The following is a 7,500-nucleotide window of genomic DNA, read 5'->3' on the forward strand; positions in this document are numbered from 1 at the left end:
TTGAAGAATTTAATCAGTGGCAGTGAATGATAGCTTCACATTGGGCCTAATGTTCCCTTACCGATGTAACGTCCTCTGCCGGGTCCACCACCACCTCCTCCTGAACTTCAGTCAGCCAAACTTTCTCCATCGGGAACTGTAGTGACAGGTGACTGTTGTTGGGGAGAAGAGGCCGGAATCTCGTACAAGTTCCTAATGACATTATACATGATAAACAATACTTTTGTGTGTATTTAGGGCGCAACAGTTTTCCTTCTTTCCTGCCCTCAAAGTTCACATGTTCCAGACGCCTTAGCTCCTGGAAAAGCACTGCTCCTTGGGGGTACAGAGAAAAAGATTGTCATTATTAGACGAATGACCACACGTTCCTGGTTTGGAACCAGAGATTGGTCAAGAAAATTATTGATAAATCTCGACTTGTAAAATAAATATATATATATATATATATATATATTTATTTATTTATTTATATATATAATATATATAATTATAAAAGACTCGTTGCGAGGCGGATTGTCAGGTTATGAAATATTACCATTGCAACATTCGTTTTAGTCTCGTGGTGGCCAAAGGGAGTGTATATTCCAGCTTGGGTAATGTGGTCGTGGGAGCAAAGTTCACTATAATCTCACTAACAATCTGTTTCTTATGACTTGTAACGTGAGAGAACGTTGGTAGACGCATTCAGTGTTGCGAAATAATCGGTAATATCGATGACATGTCCAGACACAGTCACGTCAAATGGGAACCACTGGTCTTGAAAAAACGTATGTTCTGAATGGGTTAATTTATCTGGGGGATAAAATAAAATAAATAAATGTTTATTCAGGTACATGTATATACAATGAGTTACAAACGTAATGTTGGATTTTGAAGAGAGCCAGTACATACTGTGCTTAAAGCCACTAATACGCATAGCGTTTTGGGCAAAAAAATGTTTTTATTTTTTTCTTAGTTTACTGCTTATAGACATTAAGTGTATCACTCGCACATTCTCCTGGCTGTGGCCGGTGGTGGTTGACCACTGTGGGAGTTGACCACCGCCACAGTGGTAGGACAATAAATTCAAAAGGATGAAGACTGCTGTTGTTGTTGCTGCTCTCATAAATCTTCGACTCGGGCACAATAATACAATACTTCGTGCTTGCTTACACTACAATACATCGGCACAATGAATAATGCAAAACAATGTCATTACATCAGTCTATTTATGCAGTGAGCAAATAATAGTTTTTCGTGAACTTCACAGTAACTATGCTTATATTTAGATGTACAACTCTTAAAGAAAATAAAAAAATAAAGAAAATATACTGTAGTAAAGATTATTCTTGGCTTCCAGAACCTAATTTCTGTACCTTTCCTGTGGAAAGGGGGAGAATTAACTCCCCTCCCTTCCCACCCCTTCCACGTCACCTTCCCTCCTGGCAGGGTTTAGCCAGTGTTATGGGATAAGAGAAAGTTATTGTGTGTAGGGAGAAAGTTACGAGTGCTGCGTAACATGTTCTTCGTTATAGATTACCTTTCGTAGAATTTAGTTTTATCGATGGTGTTGGTCCTAGGAACGCGAAGTGGCGGCGTTTGTCGCAGTCCCTCCTTCCTCATCTGGCAGCAGGAGAGAGAGAGAAAACGGATAAACATTCAAACATGTTAAATTTAAGGTCGTTATTCATTTTTTTAAACTATAAAGTGGGTTCGGTGGGTACAGGAACTAACTTTGTTCTCTAACACGTGTGTATTATCTGTCTGTTCTTGACGAGTAATAAAGATATTCTATATAAATGTAATTAAGACTAGACACGCTTGCCTTTTAAATTGAATTAAATGTTGCAAAACCAGTTTAATTTGCTAGGCTCCACCACGCCACACTGACATTCGTGGCTTCGTTCTAGTCCAGAGTATTACATGCAGCTTTTGACGATAATTCAGGAATGTTCAGCGTTAAACAACAATGATAGCAAGACGAATCATATGGAAACGCACTTAATTAAGAACTCGATTCGTTCAGTTTTGTAAAGCAAGATATGAGAGATGAGGAATAAATGCATTGCATTATTGTGTGTATTGCAATAAATGTAAATCACTACAAATCACCTGTGGTTAATTGCTCGATAGATCGGTGAACTATATGACTATCTATCAGATCTCACGCCCTGTCCATGGAGGACAAAGAAAATGTTATATGGATTATATATACGCCGATTATCATTGTAAATTACCATTTGTAAATGCATGGCCACGTCTGTGGTAGAAAATAATAAAAGTTAAGGGAGGGAGCAAGGAGAGTGTTTGGGGAGGGGGGGGGGGTGCCACGTCCGGAGATGATAAACTTGGGCACCACAGATAAGCTGCGGCGGCCAGCCAGCCAGCACAGTCAGTAGTGTCTCACTTGTCGTGCAACCGACCGCTTTGGTTGGCTTAGGCTGCTACATATACTCCTCGCGGCGTCTTAAAGATTACGGGCTCACCATAGCCCCTGCTACATGGACACTTCGTTCTGAGTACCTAAATCTGAAACAAGAAGAAGTCTTAAAGAGAATTTAATATAGTGTGCCTTGGTTCCTGCCATATCGGAGAGGTTTAGGTAAGTCAGAGTAAAAATTTTTTAGCATTTGCAATAGGCTGTGGACTAAATCCAAGATTGTATAGAAATGATGGGTGGTGGTGGGTTTTGATGTTGGGTATTGGAGTGCGTTGTTTACACTGTGGCACAGTGGTGATGCAAAGACAAGGGAGATTATTGAATGACCTTGTTGATGAGTAGGGGGAAGAGGGGGGGGAATGGGGGTGTATATACACGGAAAAGGTCGTTGACGCGCCAGCGGCGGGTAGTGTGACTCCGTATTGCGTAACGGAATGGTATGACTCGGTATTGCGTAGCGGAATAGTGTGACTCAGTACTGCGTAACTGAATAGTGTGACTCAGTATTGCGTAACTGAATAGTGTGACTCAGTATTGCGTAACTGAATAGTGTGACTCAGTATTGCGTAACTGAATAGTGTGACTCAGTATTGCGTAGCGGAATAGTGTGACTCGGTATTGTGTAGCAGAATAGTGTGACTCAGTATTGCGTAGCGGAATAGTGTGACTCGGTATTGCGTAGCGGAATAGGGTGACCCGTTGGGCAATGTAAAGGGGGGGGGATGGGGTAGTAGGTATTGAGTATTTACTATTTGTGCCTGCAAAATAGAGCTATTATCTCTTGGGCCCCGCCTTCTTAACTAATAGATTTTGAGTGTCGGTAATTTCAGGCAAGGACAGGCGTTTTGGTATCAATTTGTAATACCCAACCTGTGTGAAGATTCAAAGTTTTGTTTATTTTATGGTATTTCTTGTACACATAATAGGGCATTAAATTTGTATTGATTCATTTTACAGTTCATTTAAAACAAAAAATGAAACCGTGGATGAACGAATTAGTTCTTGTTTTAGAAATGAAGTGTTCTTCCACTGGAGAACAGGAATGTAAGGCACATGTCGCCAAGAGAGATGCCGGGAACAAAATATTTTACATTTACGTGAACGAATCCATAAGGGCCGTGACGAGGGTTCGAACCTCGTCACGGCCCTTATGGATTTGTTCATTTGATGCATCACGCTACTGTGATTCCTGCTATTGTGATGTACATTTACGTACATCTTGAGGGAGATGGGGTTATGATTGGAATGGTTTCCTTTCCATTGCTCTTTCTAAAGTTCAAGTAAGGTTATTGAGAATAATATATATATATATATATATATATATATATATATATATATATATATATATATATATATATATATATATATATATATATATATATATATATATATATATATATTATTAAATATGACCGAAAAAGTAAGATTAATAATTCTAACACGAATTTTCTCAATCTTTCGTACATTACGCTTCACTGTTGGAGGTAAATCAAAAATCACTTCTCCAAAATTCATTTTTTATTTCTAGTCTGACGCGACATGGGCGCGTTTCGTAAAACTTATTACATTTTCAAAGACTTCACAAATACACAACTGATTAGAACTTACGTCTCTCTGATATTATATCTACATTTGAGTGAGGTGGGAAGGATGATGTGGCATTATCAACACAAGACAGAACAGGAGGGGATATTAATAGGGTATTAAAAGTATCAACACAAGACAGAACAGAAACAATGGGTATTGAATAGAAGTGTTTGTAGAAAGCCTATTGGTCCATATTTCTTGATGCTTCTATATTGGGGCGGAGTCTTGAGGTGGGTAGAATATAGTTGTGCAATAATTGGCTGTTGATTGCTGGTGTTGACTTCTTGATGTGTAGTGCCTCGCAAACGTCAAGCCGCCTGCTATCGCTGTATCTATCGATGATTTCTGTGTTGTTTACTAGGATTTCTCTGGCGATGGTTTGGTTATGGGAAGAGATTATATGTTCCTTAATGGAGCCCTGTTGCTTATGCATCGTTAAACGCCTGGAAAGAGATGTTGTTGTCTTGCCTATATACTGGGTTTTTTGGAGCTTACAGTCCCCAAGTGGGCATTTGAAGGCATAGACGACGTTAGTCTCTTTTAAAGCGTTCTGTTTTGTGTCTGGAGAGTTTCTCATGAGTAGGCTGGCCGTTTTTCTGGTTTTATAGTAAATCGTCAGTTGTATCTTCTGATTTTTGTCTGTAGGGATAACGTTTCTATTAACAATATCTTTCAGGACCCTTTCCTCCGTTTTATGAGCTGTGGAAAAGAAGTTCCTGTAAAATAGTCTAATAGGGGGTATAGGTGTTGTGTTAGTTGTCTCTTCAGAGGTTGCATGGCTTTTCACTTTCCTTCTTATGATGTCTTCGATGAAACCATTGGAGAAGCCGTTATTGACTAGGACCTGCCTTACCCTACAGAGTTCTTCGTCGACTTGCTTCCATTCTGAGCTGCGGCTGAGAGCACGGTCGACGTATGCGTTAACAACACTCCTCTTGTACCTGTCGGGGCAGTCGCTGTTGGCATTTAGGCACATTCCTATGTTTGTTTCCTTAGTGTAGACTGCAGTGTGGAAACCTCCGCCCTTTTCCATGACAGTTACATCTAGAAAAGGCAGCTTCCCATCCTTTTCCGTCTCGTAAGTGAAACGCAGCACAGAACTCTGCTCAAATGCCTCCTTCAGCTCCTGCAGATGTCTGACATCTGACATCTATTTTACAGTGAGAGGTTGTGTTAACCAGTGAGAGGTTGTGTTAACCAGTGAGAGGTTGTGTTAACCAGTGAGAGGTTGTGTTAACCAGTGAGAGGTTGTGTTAACCGGAGCTCCTGGGTGTTGTAATATTATCATAGCAATATGGAAGTTGTAGTTAAGGACCTGGTGACTCTAGTGGGAGCCCTGAGGACAGAGTTGGACTCTCTGCGGGAGGAGGTGCGTCAGCTTAAAAAACAACTAGAAGTAACGAAGGAGGAGACCAGCAGTAAAGGGACCTCGTCTTGGAGAGTTGCGAAAGACAGGGGCCTTAAGAAGACTTTGATAAAGCCGCCTTCAAACGCCATAGCAACTTCAAATTCATTTGACGTTTTGGAGGACGAGTGCTGTGGAGAGACTGTGGATCGCGCAAAAGGGAAAGCAACGAAGAGAAAGGAAGCGCAGGCCCCTCAGAAAGTAAAGGAAGTACCTAAGCAAACATTAGTTGTGGGAGATTCCCAGATAAGGTATTTGGATAGAACGTTTTGTGCTAGAGATAGGGGGAACAGGTTAAGGGTTTGCTATCCCGGAGCTGGCATTGGTGATATTATAAACAACATGAATGATATTATGGCTGGTAATGGGAACAATCCCATTATTTGCATTAGCGTGGGAGGAAATGATGTTGGTCGAGTTAGGAGTGAGGAACTGATTCAGAGGTATAAAACAGCCATAGAGTTAGTTAGGAGCAAGGGAGGAATCCCGATCATATGTGGCATTCTTCCAAGAAAGGGAGTGGGAAATGAATGGATATCGAGGGCACTTGGTGTCAATTGCCGGCTGGAAAGATATTGCAAATCAAATGCAATATCTTTCATAGACAACTGGGAACATTTCTATGGAAGAAATGAAATGTATGCTCGTGATGGGGTGCATCTATCGAGAGCTGGGGTTGTTGCTGTTGCGAACTCGTTAGAAGAAGTGGTTAGAGGTGTTTGTTTGGGTTTAAACTGTTAGTAGATAGAGGTATGGGAATTGATTTGGAGGAAGGAGGTAATAAAAGTATGTGTTTGTGGGAGAAAGGAATTGGCAAAACGATCAGGGAAAGAGAAGGTCCGCAAAATAACAATTCACTTAGGGTATATTACACTAACAGTAGAAGTCTAAGAAATAAAATTAACGAATTAAATGCTCTTGTCTGCACAGAAAAAATAGATATTATTGCACTTACCGAAACGTGGATGAATGTAGAAAATAGAGAACTATTAGCTGAATATCAAATATATGGATTTAAACTATTTCACACAGATAGATATATTAGACGAGGAGGTGGAGTAGCCATATATGTTAGGGACAATTTGAAATGTAGTCTCAAAGAGGGAATCAAAACAGAGCCACACACAGAAACTATTTGGATTGAATTAAACGAAAAAGCTAATAATATTATAATAGGAGTAATATATAGGCCACCAAATTTAGACAGAATGGAAGCAAAGCATCTATGGGATGAAATATCTAGAGCATCTAGATCTAACAGTATTTATGTCATGGGTGACTTTAATTTTAGCGGAATAAACTGGTTGAACAAAACAGGGAATAGTGAAGCAGAAGATTTTCTAGAATTAATTGACGATTGCTTTCTTACGCAACACATTAAGGAACCAACACGGGAAAATAATATTTTAGATTTAGTGTTAACTAACAGGGAAACGCAAATTAATGACATCGAAATAGGGAGTGAGCTAGGGAGCAGTGATCACAAAGAAATCAGATTTAGCATAGAATGGAATAGACCAGTAGGAGAAAATTCTGTTAAAGTGCCAGATTTTCGAAAAGCTGATTTTAATAGCCTAAGAAATTTTTTGGGTCAAATTGATTGGAAAGTCTTGGGTATGGGGTGTGGGCCGGTCTTGGAACGAGACATGAACCCAGCGATAGGTGACTTAAATGGGGATTTCGATGTGGATTCAATATATAACTTATTTAAGAATATTCTAAACAAAGCACAGGAACGTAGTATACCATACAAATTGAATAGATCGAATACTAATGACCCAAAGTGGATAACAAAGAATTTGAAGAACCTTATAGGTAAAAAGAGAGCTTGGTACAAAAGGATTAAAAATGGGGAGGTCACTTTAGAACAGGAATTCGTACAACTGGTTAGAAATGTTAAAAAAGAGATAAGGAAAGCAAAAAGAAACTATGAAGTTCGCATAGCAGGGCAAGCAAAGACAAATCCTAAAGGGTTTTTTCAGTTATATCGTACTAAGACTAGGGAAAGGATAGGTCCATTAAAAACTGAGACAGGTCAAATAACAGATAGTGATGAAGAGATGAGTAGTATTTTTAATAAATATTTTGT

General features: G+C 39.5%; 1 protein-coding gene and 1 long non-coding RNA gene across 14 annotated transcripts in view; one reads left to right on the top strand and one right to left on the bottom strand.

Moving 5' to 3' along the window:
- LOC123775021 (uncharacterized) overlaps nt 1-7,500 on the bottom strand; it is a 106,681-nt gene that overhangs the window by 70,629 nt on the left and 28,552 nt on the right. Inside the window, exon 2 of the long non-coding RNA XR_011225967.1 lies at nt 1,520-1,602. This is a non-coding gene — a long non-coding RNA (uncharacterized lncRNA). The remainder of the gene's footprint in view (nt 1-1,519; nt 1,603-7,500) is intronic.
- Nucleotides 1-7,500, top strand: part of MESK2 (misexpression suppressor of KSR 2) — a 233,823-nt gene that overhangs the window by 61,524 nt on the left and 164,799 nt on the right. Inside the window, exon 1 of one of the 13 annotated variants that reach the window (XM_069318951.1) lies at nt 2,340-2,581. The exons of 10 other annotated variants lie outside the window; for them this stretch is intronic. The gene's annotated coding sequence lies outside the window, so the exon portion shown is untranslated. Of the gene's footprint in view, nt 1-2,339; nt 2,582-7,500 lie in introns of those variants that run through there. 2 more of the 13 variants (XM_069318955.1, XM_069318956.1) reach the window with 2 other exon arrangements.

This window comes from Procambarus clarkii, chromosome 92 (assembly GCF_040958095.1).
Source record: "Procambarus clarkii isolate CNS0578487 chromosome 92, FALCON_Pclarkii_2.0, whole genome shotgun sequence".
Taxonomy (NCBI): Eukaryota; Metazoa; Arthropoda; class Malacostraca; order Decapoda; family Cambaridae; genus Procambarus; species Procambarus clarkii.